The sequence below is a fragment of the Lithobates pipiens genome, unplaced genomic scaffold (genome assembly GCF_037356315.1).
Source record: "Lithobates pipiens isolate NorthernLeopardFrog02 unplaced genomic scaffold, aLitPip1_a1.2 Scaffold_19, whole genome shotgun sequence".
Classification (NCBI taxonomy): Eukaryota; Metazoa; Chordata; class Amphibia; order Anura; family Ranidae; genus Lithobates; species Lithobates pipiens.
Genome location: NW_027507764.1, coordinates 579,781,808 through 579,804,888, shown reverse-complemented (window position 1 = coordinate 579,804,888; position 23,081 = coordinate 579,781,808). Strand labels below are relative to the sequence as shown.

The window sequence follows — 23,081 nt, the reverse complement described above, 5'->3', positions numbered from 1 at the left end:
ACTGAAATCAATAGAACTGCCTGCAAGGGGGATGTACAGAACACCTATGCATCCCACGGCCCTTCGTACGGGTGTATCTTTAAAGTGATTGTAAACCTCAGACATGAAATCTGAAAAAAGCACATCCCTCTGTAGTGTGTACTTGTCTCAATCCAGAGCACTACAGTAAGTGTCATTTCTGTCTGCTGCTTCCTTCCTCTGCTGTCAGCATGAGTCACTTCTGACAAGTTTTCCTGACACCAAGAGAAAAAAGGTGACAGGGGAGGGACTTCTAGCTGATTGACAGCCTCAGCTTCCTGTATGCTGTCATGAGGGGGGGGGGGGTGTTTCTTCCCTCCAATCAGCTCTCAGACCTCTCCTCACTGAGCTCCGTAGAGTGTAACTTCTCTCTGCCCCCTTTTTTTTGTATAAGCTGTATAAATCCTGCACTTTGAATGACTATACTGAATAGAGGGCTGCACATAATCCGGTACAACTTATGTAGGACGATTTGTTTCATCTCTGTGTATTACCGGAGGATAGACGCTTCACTGTGTATAAAATGAGGCCTACGTATAACACGACACATATATGGAATTTCAGTTATTGGGGTAACATACTGCACACGTTAACCTCCCTCCATCCTGTGTCACTGAAACAGAAAGTGATGGAAAATCCCAAATTTTGCAATGGGGACGCCTGTTCCAGTGACAACTGCCTAAGAAAAAAAAAATCCTGACTTTGCCAGCTCTGGTTCCGGCTGCAGAGGAACTACAAGTCCCAGCATCCCCTTCCAGCCAGCAGTAGAGCTGCACAGAAGAAGGCTTCTAATTAGAGAGCCCAGAGACAATAGGAGTGAGAGCTTGTCCCAGGAGCTGACAGTCCGATGTGAACACATGAATAGCTTAGCAGGGAGGATCCATCTGTATGACATTTTTTTCCATTGTACACATTCGCAGGGATTGTGCTCTGTCTGTCAGTCGGCCTCGCCCTCTCCGCCCTGCAGCGGATTCATTCGGCCTGACACATTGTACACATTGTATAAACATCACTTGGGCAGGTCCGGGCCTTCCTGACCCGTATTTCAGGTTTGGCTGGAGGGCTCGGAGCCCCCCCCAATGGGGTCAGAGTTGGGGACCCTGTACTCGGACCTGCCTCTCCTGTAATGCCGGCTTTGTGATGTTCTGCAGAAAAGACCACCCCGGGCAAGACAAAACCAGGGAAATAATAACTCCGCTCCTCCCGACTATGATATCCAGTTTGGGCAGATATCAGTTAAAGTGGAATTCCTGAGAACACACCAATGACAGATCTGTTACAGTCCATTCATACCATGAGCACAGCAATCCTTCCTCCTCTCCTTGTACCACAGAGTGACAACAAATCAACAATGCTGTTCATTCTGCGAAGGGATTGCACAGCAGCGTTGTCACCTTGTGTATTGGATACTCTTAGATAGACATGTAGTTGTAAATTAAGTTTAAAGATGTATTGAATCCAAAATTCTTATAACGAAGCTTGCCAGTTATACGTGGTGTCTGCATTTGTTTTCTTTTTCTTTAGGCTTTTTTTCATCAGTTTCTTGTGAGGAACTTTCTTTTCACTGAGCACCAATATAAGTGGTCCCATCACCACTGAGCATCAGTGTAAGGGTGGACTTTCTCCATTGACCACCAATGCAAGGTTCCCTTCTTCAATTACCACCAATGTAAGGGACCCTTCACCACTGATAACCAATGCAAGGGACTCTTATTCTTTGACCATCAATGTAAGGGGCCCTTCTCCACAGATCACCACTGTATGGTGGACCTTTTCCACTGACCACCAATCTAAAGGGGCCCATCTCCACTGCCCACCAATGTAAGGGATCATTCTGCCTTGACCACTAATGTAAGGGACCCTTCTCCACTGACCACCAATCTAAGGATCCCTTCTTCAATTACCACAAATGTAAGGGACCCTTCTCCATTGATAACCAATGCAAGGGACTTTTCTTCTTTGACCATCAATGTAAGGGGCCCTTCTCCACTGATAAGCACTGCAAAGGATCCTTCTGTCTTGGCCATCGATGTAAGGTGGGCCTTGTCCACTGATCCCCAATCTAAAGGGGCCCATCTCCACTGCCCACCAATGTAAGGGATCCTTCTGCCTTGACCACCAATGTAAGGGATCCTTCTGCCTTGACCACCAATGTAAGGGATCCTTCTCCACTGACCACCAATCTAAGGATCCCTTCTTCAATTACCATCAATGTAAGGGGCCCTTCTCCACAGATAACCACTGTAAGGGATCCTTCTGTCTTGGCCATCGGTTTAAGGTGGACCTTATCCACTGACCACCAATCTATAGGGGCCCATCTCCACTGCCCACCAATGTAAGGGATCCTTCTGCCTTGACCACCAATGTAAGGGACCCTTCTCCACTGACCACAATGTAAGGTGGACCTTCTCCAGTGACCACTGTAGATGACAGGCTCAGCAATGGCATGCAATGCCAAGCTGTTGTAAGCAAAGCCAGCATTATACTAGCATGCATCAAAAAGGGGATTTACTCCAGCGATAAAACAATAATTCTCCCACTCTACAAGACATCTCGAGTATGCCATCTAGTTTCGGGCACCAGTCCTCAGGAAGGATATGCTGGAACTGGAGAAAATCCAGAGAAGAGCAACAAAGCTAATAAAGGGACTAGAGGATCTCAGCTATGGGGAAAGACTAAAAGTATTGAACGTATTCTCTCTGGAGAAGAGATGCTTGAGAGGGGATATGATAGCGATGTATAAATACCTTACTGGTTACTCTAGCATAGGGAACAAACATTTCAGTGGGTGGGAGTTTAAAAAGACACGCAGCCATTCATTGAAACTGGAAAGGGAAATGGTTTAACTTTAAACTGCGTAGAGGGTTCTTTACTGTCAGAGCGGTAAGAATGTGGAACTCCTTTCCACAAGCAGTGGGTGGTATCAAACAGAAGCGTCGATAGTTTAAAAAAGAAACTATTAGATGGGCATCTTAATGATCACAACATACAGGGATATAAGATCTGCTATTGACATAAACACACATACAAACACACACACACACCAGAGGTTGATCTGGATGGACTGGTGTCTTTATTCAACCTTACCAACTATGTAACTATGTAACCACTAATCTGAAGGGGGCCCTTCTCCAGTGACCTCCAATGTAAGGAGGGATCTTCTCCACTGATCACCAGGATAACAGAGACCTTCACTGCTGACCACTAATCTAAGGGGCCCTTGTTAATTGACCACTAATATAAGGGGGAATTAATCTACTGACCCGTCTGCCTTGACCATCAATATAGGGAACCCTTCTGTCTTGAACACCAATACGAGGTGGCCCTTCTCCACTGACCACTAATCTAAGGGGGCCCTTCCCCACTGACCATGTAAGGAGGGATTTACTCCACTGACCACCAACGTAACAGGGACCTTCTCCACTGACCACTAGTGTAACATGGACCTTTGCTACTGACAACTAATCTAAGGGACCCTTGTCCACTGACCACTAATGTATGGAGAAATTATTCTACTGACACTACTTCTTTGACCATCAATATAGGGGACCTTTCTGTCTTGACCACTGGTATAAGGTAGACCTTCTCCAGTGACCACTAATCTAATGGGGCCCTTCTCCACTGACCACCAATGTAAGATCTTCTCCACTGGCCACCTTCACTACTGACCACTAATCTAAGGGGCCCTTGTTCACTGACCAACAATGTTAGGAGGGATTTTTTCCACTGACCACCAGCATAACAGGGACCTTTTCTACTGACCACTAGTGTAACATGGGCCTTTGCTACTGACCACTAATCTAAAGGGGGTCTTGTCTGCTGACCATTAATGTAAAGGGGAATTGATCTACTGACCCTTCTGCCTTGACTGTCAATATAGAGGACCCTTCTGTCTTGACCAGAAATGTAAGGAGGACCTTCTGCAGTAACCACAAATCTAAGAGGGCCCTTCTTTAATGATAACCAATGTAAGGGACACTTCTCCACTGACCACCAATGCAAGGCGGGATCTTATTCACCAAACACTAACAGGAACCACTAATTTAAGGGAAACTTTTACAATCATTACCAACATAAGGGGCCCTTCTCCACTGACCCCCAATGTACAGGGCCCCTCTGTAACGATCACTGATGTAACGGCCCATTCTGCCTTGACCACCAATGTAAGGGGCATTCTTCACTGATCACTAATATAAGCGACCCTTCTGTCTTGACTACCAGTTTAAGGTGGACCTTCTCCACTGACCCCCAATGTACAGGGCCCCTCTGTACCGATCACTGATGGAACGGCCCATTCTGCCTTGACCACCAATGTAAGGGGCATTCTTCACTGATCACCAATATAAGCGACCCTTCTGTCTTGACCACCAGTTTAAGGTGGCCCTTCTCCACTGACCCCCAATGTACAGGGCCCCTCTGTAACGATCACTGATGTAACGGCCCATTCTGCCTTGACCACCAATGTAAGGGGCATTCTTCACTGATCACTAATATAAGCGACCCTTCTGTCTTGACTACCAGTTTAAGGTGGACCTTCTCCACTGACCCCCAATGTACAGGGCCCCTCTGTACCGATCACTGATGGAACGGCCCATTCTGCCTTGACCACCAATGTAAGGGGCATTCTTCACTGATCACTAATATAAGCGACCCTTCTGTCTTGACCACCAGTTTAAGGTGGACCTTCTCCACTGACCACCAGTGTAAATGGGCTCTGTCTCCGCTGTCCACCAAGGGGCCCTTCTGTCTTGACCATCAGCGTGTTTCCTTTCTGACCATTACTAAAATTAATTTTATTTCCAGAATATTACAGAAAACTATTTTCATGTGCGTTTTCTAACGCAACGGTGTGAATGATCCCTGGTCATCTTAAATTACAATGAGCTGCCGATAGAATAATTCGTATCCGGGGTTTCCTGGCCCCTGAATGTTATTTTTTAGGGTTCCTCCTAGGCCGCCCAGTGTCCATTTATAAGGTGGCCGGTGTCCTGCCGTACTGGAATGGGCCGTGCGACCGCTCGTCCGTCTGGAATGTGGTCACAAGGTCTCCACGGCCCTCATTATTCCTCATTATCCTGGCAGCGTGTGCTGGGAGCCCTGCGGGAATCCGCCACAAACACCTCCCTGGATCTTCTATTTGTGTGCAAGACTACTTAGTAACCACAAAACAATCCAACCGACTTATGTGAGATTTCACTACTGACACCGGCTCCGCCCCGAAGAGGATTTCTAATATAAGCAACGACACGCAGAGAATGTCAAAGTATAACTAAAGGCATTTTGTGTTTGTTGTTATAGATTGGAGAGGGATTAGACCCCCTGTCAGTTTTTATTGCTGTCTCTTTCCCCGTTAGGGAGATTCCCCCCTCTCTGTTTTTCCTGATTACCCTTTTCACCAAAAATGAAAAAAAATCCCCAATTTTGGGTTGTCAACAGAACAGGAATAGAGGGGAAATCTTCCAATTGGGACAGTTATTGTTATTATTATTATACAGGATTTATATAGCGCCAACAGTTTAAGCCAGCCTTTCTAAACCTTTACAACAAAGAGGAACCCTTGAAATATTTCCCCAGTCTCAGGGAACCCCTGCTAAAAATTAGAAATCTACAACTCATGATACATTAGTGTGATGGACAGTGGGAAGAATGGTCCTTAAGCCGCGTACACGCGGACGGACTGTCTGGCCTACTTAGTCCGCCGAAACACATTTCAGCGGACAGTCCGCTCGTGTGTGGGCTTCAGCGGACTTTTTCAGCGTGCAGTCTGGCGGACTAAGTATTTCGGAATTTCCGTAATACTGTCCGTCAGACTCGCATTTCGGCGGACAATCCGGCCGTGTGTGTGCCAGTCCGCCGTACTTTTGAAATGAGCGGACTTTTCCCGCCCGGAGAAAAGTCCGCTCATTTCGAGCGGGTATCCAGGTAGGCAGGGCCCGCGAAGGAGACGTCGCTGGCCCCGCCGCCTGGTATGAACTTAAAGGGGAACCCCAACGCCGGAAAAAATCGGCGTGGGGGTCCCCCCCAAGTCCACAACAGACCCTTGTCCGAGCACGCTACCCAGCCGGCCAGGAAAGGGGGGCAAGCGTGCGCCCCCCCTCCTGAGCCGTACCAGGCCGCGTGCCCTCAACATTGGGGGGTGCCTTGGGGAAGGGGGGCCGCGCGGCCCCCCACCCCAAAGCACCTTGTCCCCATGTTGATGAGGACAAGGGCCTCTTCTCGACAACCCTGGCCGTTGGTTGTCGGGGTCTGCGGGCGGGGGGCTTATCGGAATCCGGGAGCCCCCTTTAATAAGGGGGCCCCCGGATACCGGCCCCCCACCCTATGTGAATGAGTATGGGGTACAATGTACCCCTACCCATTCACCTGTAAAATAAAAGTACCAAAAAAAACACAACACACGAGATAAAATACTTTATTGCACAGCTCCGGGGTCTTCCGTCTTCGGGGGTCTTCTCGCCGGACTCCTCCGCTATCTTCTTGTAGCTCTTTTGCTAGCGGAGGAGTCCGGCTTTCTTCCTCGCCGCCGGCCTCTTCTCCCGACTTCGGGGGTCTTGTCCCCCTCTTCGGTTCTTCTGCCGGGCCACCGCGCCTTCTTATAGCTCTTTTACAGGCGGTGGCCCGGTCTTCTGTCGCCGCCGTCGCCGCCGCCTTCCGTTCTTCTTCTTCTTCTTCTCCAGGAGATGTTGCCTCGACGATCTCTCCGGCCAGAATGCCAGGGACGCATTGCGCGACCACTTATATAGGGACAAGGGGCGGTGTCACATGGCTTTATGTCACATGGGTTGATGTCACATGGGGACTATGACATCGTAAGGGGGCGGGGTCACCATGTGACACCAACCCATGTGACATAAAGCCATGTGACACCGCCCCTTGTCCCTATATAAGTGGCCGCGCAGTGCGTCCCTGGCATTCCGGCCGGAGAGATCGTCGAGGCAACATCTCCTGGAGAAGAAGAAGAAGAAGAACGGAAGGCGGCGGCGACGGCGGCGACAAAAGACCGAAGAGGGGGACAAGACCCCCGAAGTCGGGAGAAGAGGCCGGCGGAGAGGAAGAAAGCCGGACTCCTCCGCTAGCAAAAGAGCTACAAGAAGATAGCGGAGGAGTCCGGCGAGAAGACCCCCGAAGACGGAAGACCCCCGGAGCTGTGCAATAAAGTATTTTATCTCGTGTGTTGTGTTTTTTTTGGTACTTTTATTTTACAGGTGAATGGGTAGGGGTACATTGTACCCCATACTCATTCACATAGGGTGGGGGGCCGGTATCCGGGGGCCCCCTTATTAAAGGGGGCTCCCGGATTCCGATAAGCTCCCCGCCCGCAGACCCCGACAACCAACGGCCAGGGTTGTCGGGAAGAGGCCCTTGTCCTCATCAACATGGGGACAAGGTGCTTTGGGGTGGGGGGGGCGCGCGGCCCCCCCTTCCCCAAGGCACCCCCCCATGTTGAGGGCACACGGCCTGGTACGGCTCAGGAGGGGGGGCGCTCGCTCGCCCCCCTTTCCTGGCCGGCCGGGTAGCGTGCTCGGACAAGGGTCTGTTGTGGACTTGGGGGGGGACCCCCACGCCGTTTTTTTTCGGCGTTGGGGTTCCCCTTTAAGTTCATACCAGGCGGCGGGGCCAGCGACGTCTCCTTTGCGGGCCCCGCCTACCTGGAGACGCGCTTGAAATGAGCGGACTTTCCTCCGCGTGTGTTGGCGAGTCCGTTCATTTCAAAAGTAGGGCGGATAGTATGGCGGACTTAGTCCGCCATATTAGTCCGCTCATAAAGTGGTGTGTGTGGGCAAGTCCGTTCATTCGAAAGTATGACGGACTGTCCGTCGAATTGTCTGACGGACTAAGTTGGCCAGACAGTCCGCCCCGTGTGTACGCGGCTTTACACTTGTTGTCATTGGGAAGAATTACCTAATATTTGGAGACAAGGTTGGTGATGGAGCTTCGGGGGGCAGAGTTGTGAATGGCTTTGTATGTCGTGGTTTAGTATCTTGAATTTAATTCGCTGGGTGACTGGAAGCCAGCGTAGGGATTGGAGGAAAGTCCTGGTGACAACAAATTTTTTGAATGATCTCCTCTCACTTTCTGTTTTGGCTGTGGGACAGGAAGTGAAGGGAAATCTCTCCATTGGGGGGGACACACCTGGGGTGTCAGCCCCAAAGTGGTGTTTCAGTTATAAGTGGAGTCCGGTGAGCTAAGCCACCTGCTGGATTTTTTACATTTTTCTTGTCCTCGGGGACTCCAACAGTGACACCCTCAATATTAAAGCGGAGCTCCACTCGATTTTCCACCCCCTCCCTTTAGAATGTAAGCTCTACGAGCCGGGCCCTCCTGTACCTTTTGTATTGTACTGTAATTGTGTTGTCCCCCCTATACATTGTAAAGTGCTGCGTAAACTGTTGGCGCTATATAAATCATGAATAATAATAATTTAGAGACAATATCTCCCGACTATCAATAAATATCAATATCAAAAAGAACCCTAGGATACTGGGAGGCCTGGGGATCCATATTCTTAGTGGGAGAGGGTGTAGGTATGTGGGTGGGAAGTGTGCGGGGGGAGGGGGGGGGGTTGTAGGGTATAGCAACCTGCTGTGATCTTTCTCATTCAATAAACATGTATTTTTGAGGCGATGGCCTTTGAGTGTTTGCATACATTATATTGTTTTTTGCAATTTTTTATTTTATTTAAATATTTAAATATCAATATCAACCCATAGTTTATGACTATATTCCCACCCACTCAAGTGTATTCCCATCCACCATGGGGGGACTCTGCCTTGTGTGCCGCCCCCTGTTCCTCCTCCCTTAATATAAAATACATTTTAAAAAATGAACCGGGACGATGGGAGTCACGGAATTGGACTCCTCCACCTAACATTGAACTATTAGCTTTAGTGGGAGAGACCATCTAAAAAATGGAACAGGTGCATCCGAGCATCCTACCCCCTGTGTAATGCCGGGTGACCCCCCAAGAACACGGCACTCAGCCTGGGACGTCTCTCCATGTAATTCATGCAAAAAAAAAAAAAAAGGGAGAAAACCGGTGCAATGGAAGTGAGATAAAACTTTGTTTTATTATAACATGTGAGCAACAGTCAAAAAAAGCCAACGTGTTTCGGCCATTAGGCCTTAATCAGGGCTCCTGATTAAGGCCTTATGGCCGAAACACGTTGTTTTTTTTTTTTTTTTTTTGATTGTTGTTCATATGCTAGAATAAAATTATGTTTTAGCCAACTTCCATTGCACCAGCGTTTCTCCCTTTTTTACCATCTAAAAATGTTTGATATGATCAATTATTAATTGTTATTAATGATTATAATAATAATATAATAATTATTATTACCATTATTTGTTATGATTAATCATCATTATTATTAATAATTAATAATAATTATTAATTAATAATAATAGAGTCTGTTCTCCATAGGTGGGGGTGGGAAGGATCAGCAACCATGGGACCAATGTGATTATTATTATTATTATCATTATTATTATTATTATTATTATATATTTTTTATTATAATATAACAAAGGTAACCTCCAAGCTGGCCACACACAGGATTCGTTTCCCAGCGATTACCTCTGTGTGCTCCGCCCACACTTGTTCTCCCTTCGGCTCTTTCAGGTTCAGTTAATTGCTATTTTCCCATCTCTGGCTCCCAGCGCCTCTTTCTGATTGGCCGCGGTAACGTTTCCCATTTGTATCATCCTCCGCACTTAGCGATTCTCCTCTTGCGGTTTCTGGCACGCTGTCAGTTTCAGGCGGAGCGATTAATTATGAAAGAGGAAAAGAATGTAGTTATTATGTGTGATGAATTGTGACTCCTCTCATGTACTAATCACTTTCCCACTTCAAAGTTGCTGACAGGTCCGGGCACCATCCTGCGCTCCGCTCCGTGCCGCCTCACCGACGGGCACCGCCATCCGCAGCAAGTCAGGTAATGTCACCTCTCGATTTATTTCTGATCTGTAAATGAAAAGTTCTGAGAGATTCACCTCCAAAATTCTAAGTAGATAAAAGGATAACATGATCACTTCTGTCCCAATAATCAGGGAGTGATGCTGAACAAGTTATATGGCAGAGCAGGGCCAGGACAAGGGGGGGGGGGGCAGGAGGGGCGGCTGCCCTGGGCACCGTGGTAAGGTGTGAGTTGCAGGGGCACCACAAAGAGATTGGGGGGAGGGGACTTGTGTTGGGTGGGGGAATTTGGTGGGCAACAGAGGTAAAGAATTGTTCTAGAAGGGAAAATTGGGGGTGCTAGTGAAGGTGATTTGTGGGATTTGTGGTGGGAGGGGGGGATTGGGGAAGAGGATTTGTGCTAGGAGGGGATTTTTTTATGGAGGAAGTTTGTGCTGGGAAGGGAAATTGGGGGGGGGGGGGGGGGTGATTTGTGCTAGAAGTGGGAATGAGGGGGATGATTTATACTAGAAGGAGGAATGAGGGGGATGATTTGTACTAGAAGGAGGAATGAGGGGGATGATTTGTGCTGGGAGGGGGAATGGGGGGATTTGTGCTAGAAGTGGGAATGAGGGGGATGATTTATACTAGAAGGGGGAATGAGGGGGATGATTTCTACTAGAAGGGGGAATGAGGGGGATGATTTGTAATAGAAGGAGGAATGAGGGGGATGATTTGTGCTAGAAGGGGGAATGGGGGGTATTTGTGCTAGAAGGGGGAATGAGGGGATGATTTGTGCTAGAAGGGGGAATGGGGGGGTTGTGCTAGAAGGGAGAATAAAGGGTGTGATTTGTATTAGAAGGGGGAATGGGGGGGATTTGTGCTAGAAGGGGGATGGGGGATTTGTGCTAGAAGGGGGAATGAGGGGAGTGATTTGTACTAGAAGGGGGAATGGGGGGATTTGTGCTAGAAGGGGAAATGAGGAGGATGATTTGTGCTAGAAGGGGAAATGTGGGGTGGGGGCGTTGTGCTAGAAGGGAGAATGGGGGAATTTGTGCTGGGAGGGGGAATGGGGGGATTTGTGCGGGGAGGGGGGAGTTAGAGTGGGGGGAGGGGCACTTGCACATTTGTAGGGGAGATCTGAGGAGTAGAAGATTTGTTCCAAGAGGAGTGACTTTTTTTTTGGTGGGGGGGGGGGACTTGGAGAAAGAGAGGATTTGAGATGGTGGGGGGGGGGGGGCAATGGGTTGCATTGGGGGGGATATTTCAGCAGGGGGGCAGAAGGAGGTGGAATCTATGCTCTTTTTTGGGGTAGTTTGGCTAACACATAATGTCCATACATCTTGGGGTGGGGGGGGGGCAGTTTGGCATGTTTGCCCCGGGCTCTAGGTGACCTTGCCCAGCACTGTGGCAGAGTGCTCTTCCTGGCTGTGCTTTGTGGAAGGTGTGTAAATCACTAGACCGGCCACACAGAGTTGGATATCCTCCGGCAGGTCGCACCCCCCCCCCCCCCCCCCCCCCTCTACATATTCACTGCCTGGAGCTCCAGCTTTAAGCTGAACAGACAAGTTGCTGAGCACACCGGGGAAATCATTGGTTTTCCATGCAAGAGTATTTCTGATTCTGCTCAGCCAGTTCTGTGATCCAGTCTGGACAATGATAAAGCTGTGGCTTACCGGGCTGCGCATGTGCACCATGACAGAGTGTGATTGGCTCCCAGTGCTGCCCCTCCCTCCCCCAGTCTCAGTGCAGCTGTACAAGGCCTGACAGAGTCCAATATAAATACAGATTCAGGCGCTTACACTAGATAAATATATGAATGGACAATAATACCGATGGAGACACTAACCAGCTGTGGGCACAGGACCTTCTACCCTGTCCTTTTGCCACTCGGACACGCCCCCCTCTATTTGATGGCAATTCCCAGCTATCAAAAAAATGACTCTGTGTTTATAAACATTGATCAGATGGAAGACAGAGAAAGATACAAAGTAACATTGTTTACAAAACATTAGACAGACAGGAGATAAAAACATACAAAGTAACATTGTTTATAAACATTGCTCAGACAGGAGATAGAGATATACAAAGTACATTGTTTATAAACATTGATCAGATGGGGGATAGAGAGATACAAAGTACATTGTTTATAAACATTGATCAGATGGGGGATAGAGAGATACAAAGTACCATTGTTTATAAGCATTGTTCAGGGAGGAGATTGAAAGATACAAAAAAACATTGTTTATGAACAATAAACATTGCAATAAACATTGTTCATGAACATTGATCGGACAGAATATAGAGAGATACAAAGTAACATTGTCTATAAACATTGATCAGATGGCAGATAGAAATACACAAAGTAACATTGTTTACAAAACATTAAATAGACAGGAGATACAAAAATACAATGTAACATTGTTTATAAACATGGGAGATAGAGAGATATAAAATAATATGGTTTAGAAACATTAACCAGACAGAAGATAGAAATATACAAAGTAACATTGTTTATAAACATTGTTCAGAGAGGTGACAGAGATACAAAGTAACATAGTTTATAAACATTGTTCAGAGAGGCGATAGAACATTGTTCAGAGAGGCAATAAAGAGATACAAATTAGCATTGTTTATAAACATACAAAGTAACATTGTTTATAAACACTGAGCAGATGGGAGCTAGAGAGATTCAAAATAGCATTGTTTATAAACATTTTTCAGGTGGGAGATTTTCGAGATACAAAGTAACATTGTTTATAAACCTTGTTCAGATGGGAGATAGAGAGATACAAAGTAACATTTTTTATACACATTGCTCAGACAGGAGATACCCAGATACAAAGTAAGAGGGGTGACCTCCCATCTGCATATGATGTCATTTACAACAACCTGACAAACACACACAGTGCACCCTTACTCAGAGCAGAGCCCACCCTTACACAGAGCAGAGCACACCCTTACACAGAACAGAGCCCACCCTTACACGGCACAGAGCACACCCTTACACAGAGCAGAGCCCACCCTTACACAGCGCAGAGCCCACCCTTACACAGAACAGAGCCCACCCTTACACGGCACAGAGCACACCCTTACACAGAGCAGAGCCCACCCTTACACAGCGCAGAGCCCACCCTTACACAGCGCAGAGCCCACCCTTACACAGCGCAGAGCCCACCCTTACACAGCGCAGAGCCCACCCTTACACAGCGCAGAGCACACCCTTACACAGAGCAGAGCACACCCTTACACAGCGCAGAGCCCACCCTTACACAGCGCAGAGCCCACCCTTACACAGAACAGAGCCCGCCCTTACACAGAGCAGAGCACACCCTTAGAGCAGAGCCCACCCTTACACAGCGCAGAGCCCACCCTTACACAGCGCAGAGCCCACCCTTACACAGAACAGAGCGCGCCCTTACACAGAGCAGAGCAAACCCTTACACAGCGCAGAGCCCACCCATACACAGAGCAGAGCCCACCCTTACACAGAGCAGAGCCCGCCCTTACACAGAGCAGAGCCCGCCCTTACACAGAGCAGAGCCCGCCCTTACACAGAGCAGAGCACACCCTTACACAGAGCAGAGCCCTTACACAGAGCAGAGCCCGCCCTTACACAGAGCAGAGCACACCCTTGCACAGAGCAGAGCCCTTACACAGAGCAGAGCACATCCTTACACAGAGCAGAGCCCACCCTTACACAGCGCAGAGCCCACCCTTACACAGAACAGAGCGCGCCCTTACACAGCGCAGAGCCCACCCTTACACAGAACAGAGCGCGCCCTTACACAGAGCAGAGCAAACCCTTACACAGTGCAGAGCCCACCCTTACACAGAGCAGAGCACACCCTTACACAGAGCAGATCACATCCTTACACAGAGCAGAGCCCACCCTTACACAGCACAGAGCCCACCCTTACACAGAGCAGAGCCCGCCCTTACACAGCGCAGAGCCTGCCCTTACACAGCGCAGAGCCCACCCTTACACAGAACAGAGCCCACCCTTACACAGAGCAGAGCACACCCTTACACAGCACAGAGCCCGCCCTTACACAGAACAGAGCCCGCCCTTACACAGAGCAGAGCCCACCCTTACACAGCGCAGAGCACACCCTTACACAGCGCAAAGCCCGCCCTTACACAGAGCAGAGCCCACCCTTACACAGCGCAGAGCCCACCCTTACACAACGCAGAGCCCACCCTTACACAGAGCAGAGCACACCCTTACACAGTGCAGAGCCCACCCTTACACAGAGCAGATCACACCCTTACACAGCGCAGAGCCCACCCATACACAGCGCAGAGCCCACCCTTACACAGAGCAGATCACACCCTTATACAGCGCAGAGCCCGCCCTTACACAGAACAGAGCCCGCCCTTACACAGAGCAGAGCCCACCCTTACACAGCGCAGAGCCCACCCTTACACAGAACAGAGCGCGCCCTTACACAGAGCAGAGCACACCCTTACACAGAACAGAGCGCGCCCTTACACAGAGCAGAGCAAACCCTTACACAGTGCAGAGCCCACCCTTACACAGAGCAGAGCACACCCTTACACAGAGCAGATCACATCCTTACACAGAGCAGAGCCCACCCTTACACAGCACAGAGCCCACCCTTACACAGAGCAGAGCCCGCCCTTACACAGCGCAGAGCCTGCCCTTACACAGCGCAGAGCCCACCCTTACACAGAACAGAGCCCACCCTTACACAGAGCAGAGCACACCCTTACACAGCACAGAGCCCGCCCTTACACAGAACAGAGCCCGCCCTTACACAGAGCAGAGCCCACCCTTACACAGCGCAGAGCACACCCTTACACAGCGCAAAGCCCGCCCTTACACAGAGCAGAGCCCACCCTTACACAGCGCAGAGCCCACCCTTACACAACGCAGAGCCCACCCTTACACAGAGCAGAGCACACCCTTACACAGTGCAGAGCCCACCCTTACACAGAGCAGATCACACCCTTACACAGCGCAGAGCCCACCCATACACAGCGCAGAGCCCACCCTTACACAGAGCAGATCACACCCTTATACAGCGCAGAGCCCGCCCTTACACAGAACAGAGCCCGCCCTTACACAGAGCAGAGCCCGCCCTTACACAGCGCAGAGCACACCCTTACACAGTGCAGAGCCCACCCTTACACAGAGCAGAGCCCACCCTTACACAGAGCAGAGCACACCCTTACACAACGCAGAGCCCACCCTTACACAGCGCAGAGCCCACCCTTACACAGAGCAGAGCCCACCCTTAAACAGCGCAGAGCCCACCCTTACACAACGCAGAGCCCACCCTTACACAGCGCAGAGCCCACCCTTACACAATGCAGAGCCCACCCTTACACAGCGCAGAGCCCACCCTTACACAGCGCAGAGCCCACCCTTACACAACGCAGAGCCCACCCTTACACAGCGCAGAGCCCACCCTTACACAATGCAGAGCCCACCCTTACACAGCGCAGAGCCCACCCTTACACAGAGCAAAGCCCACCCTTACACAGAGCAGAGCCCACCCTTAAACAGCGCAGAGCCCACCCTTACACAACGCAGAGCCCACCCTTACACAGCGCAGAGCCCACCCTTACACAACGCAGAGCCCACCCTTACACAGCGCAGAGCCCGCCCTTACACAACGCAGAGCCCACCCTTACACAGCGCAGAGCCCGCCCTTACACAACGCAGAGCCCGTCCTTACACAGAGCAGAGCCCACCCTTACACAACGCAGAGCCCACCCTTACACAGTGCAGAGCCCACCCTTACACAGTGCAGAGCCCGCCCTTACACAGTGCAGAGCCGCAAACCCTATTACTGCATACTGTATATTACCAAATAAATGTCCCATAGTGTAAATGTAGACACTGCTCTGGTCCATGAAGGGGTTAATACCGGATCAGGGAGGGGTGACGTTGTCATAGATCAGAGATGTGTGATTAATAACATTGAGAAATATGAATTACTGATCCCATTCCAACTGTGATGTCACCAGGACTGTGAATAGTACACAGAGGATCCGCATAGATCACCTCTACCATGATAATGTCATCCATTACACTAGTGTCAGGGGCCGACTGACCATTGGGCCACTTGGGCACTGCCAGAGGTCCCCCGAGCCACTAGGGGGCCCCATCAGGGTTGCCAGCCTCAGAAAACCAGGGACAGTATGTAAAAATCTGTGTTTTTTTATTTTTTATATCTGTCTGTGAAATATCCCTTACCGACATCCTTGTGGTCTAAAAATCCCAAGATTACAGCTGCCCCACCTCTCCAGTACCTTCTCAGCCAATAGAAACATGTCTGTGTATACTGTGTGATTGTATACTGTGTGATTGTATACTGTGTGGCCCCATAATCTCGGATTGCATGGGGGCCCCATAATCTCCTATTGCCCGGGGGCCCCATGAGTTGTCAGTCCGCCCCTGACTACTGTATAGGAAACTCAGGGGAACGGGCAACGGGTCATGTGACCGGCAGAGTCTCCACCTCCGAGGAGCAGGTGGGGGGATCCCATCGTATATCGTCCTATAGAAATGTCTGCCCACTCAGGGTGGAAGTATTTGTGTCACCCGTCTTAATAAATCAATTCTTGCGTGCAAACATCCCATCTCCATATCTAATTACTAATTCCCTCATTAAGTCTGATGGTGATTGGTCGTTCATCTCTGTGATGAGTTAGAAAAATACTCTGAGCATTATAAACATCGCTGCCAACATTCCTCCACCCTCTTCTAGTTTATAAACATTGATCAGACGGGAGATACAAAATAACATAGTTTATAAACATTGATCAGATGGGAGAGAGAAAGTAACATCATTTATAAACATTGTTCAGACATTTTATATACATTTTATTTGGGCACAGCGTTGCATGACCGTGCCAGTAAACGTAGTGACGGTGCTGAATAGCAAAAAAATGGCTTGGTCAATGTAACATTGTTTGTAAACATTGTTCAGACAGATGATAGTTAGATCCAAAGTAACATTGTTTATAAACATTGTTCAGACAGGAGATACAGAGATACAAATTAACATCATTTATTAACATTGTTCAGATGTGAGATACAGAGATACAAATTAACATCATTTATAAACATTGTTCAGATGTGAGATACAGAGATACAAATTAACATCATTTATAAACATTGTTCAGACAGGAGATAGAGAGATACACATTAACATAATTTATAAACATTGTTTGGACAGTAGATAGAGCGATACATTGTGTATAGACATTGTTCAGATGGGAGATAGATACAAAGTAATATTGTTTATAAACATTGTTCAGATGATAGATACAAAGTAACATTGTTTATACACGTTGATTAGACAGGAGATAGAGAGATACAAAGTAACATTGTTTATAAACATTATTCAGATCAGACATAGCGAGATACAAAGTAACATTGTTTATAAACGTTGATTAGACAGGAGATAGAGAGATACAAAGTAACATTGCTTATAAACATTGTTTATATAGGAGATAGATACAAAGTAGCATTGTTTATAAACATTGTTCAGATGAGAGATAGAGAGATACAAAGTGACATTGTTTATAAAAATTGTTCAGACAGGAGATAGAGAGATACAAATTACCATAATTTATAATTTATATTGGACAGTAGATACAGCGATACAAAGCAACATTGTTTAGAAACATTGTTCAAACGGGATGTAGAGAGATGCAAAGTAAAATTGTTAAAAGCAAAAACCTTTGTTCATGTGGGACACTGATCAGACTGGAGATAGAGAGATAGAAGGTAACATTGTTTATAAACATTGATCAGACAGGCGATAGAGAGATACAAAGTAACATTGTTTATAAACATTGTTCAAACAGGATGTTGCAAAGTAACATTTTTTTGAAAAAAAAAACCTCTGTTCATGTGGGCTATAGAGAGTAACATTGTTTATAAACTTTGATCAGATGGGAGATATATATGTGATTATTGGGGGAGGGGGGGGGTGATTATTTCTAGCAGCTATAGCAGCTGGCAATAATTGTATGCTGGAAATCCAACATGCTGGTTGTACCCAAGTTGATCGATGAATCGTCTTGGGTACAACCAGACTAACCATACATAGTTCCAGTCCGAACCGGTCCTCGCTGAACTGGCTGAGATTGGAACCCTCTATGTTCTCACCTCGCACTGCGTTTACACAAAGCGCGTTATTGTGCGTTCCGCGTGCGTTTGCGTTACTTACGAATCGTCTCTCTAGCACTGAACTGAAATGCACAAAAAAGAAGGTGCCCGTGTGTCTCCTTGGAGAAGCGGGTGACCCCTCCCTCCCCATGCATTGCATTGGTCAAGGTGCGCTGGCGAGTCATTCTGATTGGACCTCACCACAGCACCGCAACATGCGTATCGCAGCACCGCAACATGCGTGTCGCAGCACCGCAACATGCGTGTCGCAGCACCGCAACATGCGTATCGCAGCACCGCAACATGCGTGTCGCAGCACCGCAACATGCGTGTCGCAGCACCGCAACATGCGCGTCGCAGCACCGCAACATGCGTGTCGCAGCACCGCAACATGCGTGTCGCAGCACCGCATGCATTCCTTCAAATGTGAAGCCATGAGAACACGGAAGAGCCGCCAGCAGATCAGGTGAAAGTGACTTTCCCGGAGGCGTCACCGAGAGATCGGCGATGGGATGTGACTCAGGGTTTCTCCTCTGGGATATTAATATCCAATGCGATGGTATCCGGTGTCACGGCACAATCACCCGGCACCCAGCCAGATCTATGACACCTGAGCATTGTGGGGTGGCAGATCCCTGGCATGACGGCACCCATAGGGCCGGGAGGATGATGTAGGTGTTGGCAGCGGATTGACAGCGAGTCTGAGCACATCCCTCTTGCCGATCACGTCTTCTGTTTGGGCTTCAGATACTTCCTCCAGACAAGTTCAGGATTCACCTCCCCCCCAGCAACAATAGATCCTTCGCAGCAACAAAATATTTCCCAGAAACAATAGATACCCCGCAACAATAGACCCCTCATAACAAAAGACCCCCCCAGCAACAATAGATCCCCCCAGCAAAAATAGACCCCCCTGCAAGAAAATACCCCACCAGAAACAATAGATCCTCCAGCAGCAACAATAGACCCCCTGCAAGAAAAAAAAAACACCAACAACAATAGACCCACCCCCAGCAACAAAAGATTTCACCAGGAACAATAGATACCCGGCCATGACAAAATACCCCGCCAGTAGCAATAGATCCTCCCCCAGCAACAATAGACCCCCTGCAACAAAATACCCCACCAGCAATAATAGATTGATCCCAGCAACAATAGACCCCCTGCAAGAAAATACCCCACCAGCAACAATAGATCCCCCCCAGTAACAATAGATACTCCCCCAGCAACAATAGACCCCCTGCAAGAAAATACCCCACCAGCAAGAATAGGCCCCTGCAAGGAAATAAGCTACCAGGAACAATAGATCGACCCTAGCAAAAATAGACCCCCTGCACAAAAATACCCCACCAGCAACAATAGATCCCCCCCCTCAGCAAATATAGAGCTCCTGCAAGAAAATACCCTACCAGAAACAATAGATCCTCCCACCAGCAACAATAGATCCTCCCCCAGCAACAATAGACCCCCTGCAAGAAAAAACGCACCAACAATAAATCCGACTCCAGCAACAAAAGATTACCCAGGAACAATGGATACCTAGCAACAATAGACCCCCCCCCTGCAAGAAAATACCCCACCAGAAACAATAGATCCTCCCACCAGCAACAATAGATCCTCCCCCAGCAACAATAGACCACCTGCAAGAAAAAACGCACCAACAATAAATCCGACTCCAGCAACAAAAGATTACCCAGGAACAATGGATACCTAGCAACAATAGACCCCCCCCCCCCGCAAGAAATTTACCCCACCAGCAACAATAGACCCCCCCATGTATCAAAATACCCCACTAGTAACAATAGATTTCCCCCAGCAACAATAGACCCCCTGCAAGAAAATATCCCACCAGCAACAATAGATCCTCCCCCAGCAACCGTAGACTGCCTGCAAGAAAATACCCCACCAGCACCAATAGATCCACCCCAGCAACAATAGACACTCCCCCAGCAACAATAGACCCCCTTCAAGAAAATACCCCACCAGCAACAATGAATCCACTCAGGCAACATTAGACCCCCCCCCCAGCAACAATGGATCTCAACAGTAGATCCATTCCAGCATCAACGGACCCCCGCCAGCAACAATAGTTCCACTACCAGCTACAATAGACCTTCCAGGCAAACAATACACCCCCCACAACAATAGACATCACCAGCAATAACAGACCTCCTGCAACAAAATACCCCACCAGCAACAATAAATCCACCCCAGCAACAATAGACCCCCTGCAAGAAAATACCCCACCAGCAACAATGAATCAACCCCCGGCAACAATAGACCCTCACCAGCAACAATGGATTTTCCAGTAACCAGTATCAATAGACACTTGACTCAACAGTAGATCCATCCCAGCAGCAACTGACCCCCCCAGCTACAATAGACCCCCCACCAGCAATAATAGACCTCTCAGGCAAACAATAACCGCCCTCCACAACAATAGACCCCCACCAGCAACAACAGGCCTCCTGTAACAAAATACTCCTCCAGCAACAATAGACCCTGCCAGCAAAAATAGATTTCACAGCAGCCAGTATCATTAGACCCCTCCCTAAACAGTAGATCTATCCCAGCAGCAGTGGACCCCCGCCAGCAACAATAGATCCACCGCCAGCAACAATATACCTTCCAGGCAAACAATAGACCCCCACAACAATAGACCCCCGCCAGCAACAATAGATCTTCTGCAACAAAATACACCACCAGCAGAAATAAATCCACCACAGGAACAATAGATGTCTGAGCAGCCAGTATCAATAGACCCCTCCCTCAACAGTAGATTCATTCCAGCAGCAAGTGACCCCCCTCAGCACCATAAGACACCCCTCCCCCCCCCCGAGCAACAACAGATCCCCTACCAGCAACAATAGACCTTCCAGGCAAACAATAGACAACGCCCACAACAATAGACCCCCCACTAGCAACAATAAACCTTCTGCAACAAAATACCCCTCCACCAACAATAGACCCACGACAGCAGCAACAGATCTCTCAGCAGCCAGCATCAATAGGACCCCCCCCCCCCCACCACCACCACCAGCTCCATTTCATTAAATTAGGTTTTAGAATTTATTTATATATTTTTACATTTTCTTTTTAGAGTTTTATTATTTATTTATTTAAAAAAATCAAGTGCCCTGTTGGGGATCTAAAAAGAACCCTGAGACAGAGAAGGGGGCTGGGGACATGGGGGGAGGGGCACACAGGGGGGGGGGGCAGAGAACAGGTAGAAGGGGCACAGATCCTAAACCAATCCCCCTGCAGTACAGCCGGAGGGAGAAAGAGAAGTAGAAGCCGCCACAGGGGGGCGCACATGAGGATCCGTGTCTGCAGTCAGGTAATATAGCCAGCAGGTGAACTGATGGGTCCCGGGCCCACTACAGGAGGGCCGGCTGCACTGCCTAATCAGCGGTCCTGGTCCATGATGTAGAAAAGCCAAGGGCTGACACATGCCAGGCTCCACCTATAACTAGAATATTACTTTCTGGGTGAATATCGGGTGACATAAATTACAATCGTGTCTTGGATGAATATTGTGGAATTGATTGTCAGGATACAAAGAATCGATTAATTCTGATGGCCTCAGCCACTGAAAGGAGAGGAGGGCAATCTTCATATAGTGCTGGAGCGGCCATGGCACAAGCCGGCATTCATACAAGGCTGGTTGTGTCCCATGTTCACCTTCCTGGCACCGGATCGGCTGGCTTATGTACTAAGCTCGGGGATAAGAGAGATCTCACGGTCACCATACCGCGTGGTATGTGAAGGGCGGCCCGGCTTCTCGTCTCCAACTGAAGTCACATTCTGTCCTACTAGTTAGTCACTAATCAATATGTCACCAATCAGGGATCAATATGTCACCAATCAGGGATCAATATGTCACCAATCAGAGATCAATATGTCACCAATCAGGCATCAATATGTCACCAATCAGGGATCAATATGTTACCAATCAGAGATCAATATGTCACCAATCAGGGATCAATATGTTACCAATCAGAGATCAATATGTCATCAATCAGGGGTGAAGTCCTGGAAAAAAAGTGTGGGAACTCACCCAAGATCCCCTCCCCCCACACACACACCTCAACCTTCATCCCCACCTTAGTAATGCCCTCTGCCCGCTTCACCCCTCCTTCCAGTTATGTCCTCTGTCCCTTAACCCCCCCAGTAATGTCCTCTGCCCCCTTCACCCCCCCACCAGTAATGCCCTCTGCCCCCTTCAACCCCCCCGTTATGTCCTCTGCCCCCTTCACCCCCCCAGTTATGTCATCTGCCCCTTCACTCCCCCAGTTATATCCTCTGCCCCCCTCACCCCCCCTCCCAGGTATGTCATCTGCCCCTTCACCCCCCCAGTAATGTCCTCTGCCCCCTTCACCCCCCCACCCCAGTTATGTCATCTGCCCCCTTCACTCCCTCAGTTATATCCACTGTCCCCTTCATCCCCCCTCCCAGGTATGTCATCTGCCCCTTCACCCCCCCAGTAATGTCCTCTGCCCCCTTCACCCCCCCCAGTAATGTCCTCTGCCTCCTCCACCCCCCCAGTAATGTCCTCTGGCTCCTCCATGTCGACCTCTATTCTCTTCCCAATAATGTCTAGAAAACTTAAATTCTGGATTCTGGTTGGCGTTGGCTTTTAATTAGAGGCAATGTACAGTGGTGGGGGGGGGGGGGGGGGCAATGTACAGCCAGAGAGCAATGTACAGCGGGGGGCAATGTACAACGGAGGGGGCAATGTACAGCAGGGGGCAATGTACAGCGGGGGGCAATGTACAAGGGAGGGGGCAATGTACAGCAGAGGTGGGGCAGTGTACAGCGGGGGGCAATGTACAGCGGGGGGCAATGTACAAGGGAGGGGGCAATGTACAGCAGAGGTGGGGCAGTGTACAGCGGGGGGGGGGCAATGTACAGCGGGGGGGGGAATGTACAGCGGGGGAATGTACAGCAGAGGTGGGGCAGTGTACAGCGGGGGTCAGTGTACAGTGCGGGGGCAATGTACAGCGGGGGAATGTACAGCAGAGGTGG

The 23,081-nt window shown here is 49.0% G+C and overlaps 1 protein-coding gene across 1 annotated transcript in view; it reads left to right on the top strand.

The window, feature by feature from the left end:
- Positions 1–23,081, top strand: part of EPPK1 (epiplakin 1) — an 86,999-nt gene that overhangs the window by 16,412 nt on the left and 47,506 nt on the right. The window contains exon 2 of the mRNA XM_077493416.1: positions 9,871–9,950. The gene's annotated coding sequence lies outside the window, so the exon portion shown is untranslated. The remainder of the gene's footprint in view (positions 1–9,870; positions 9,951–23,081) is intronic.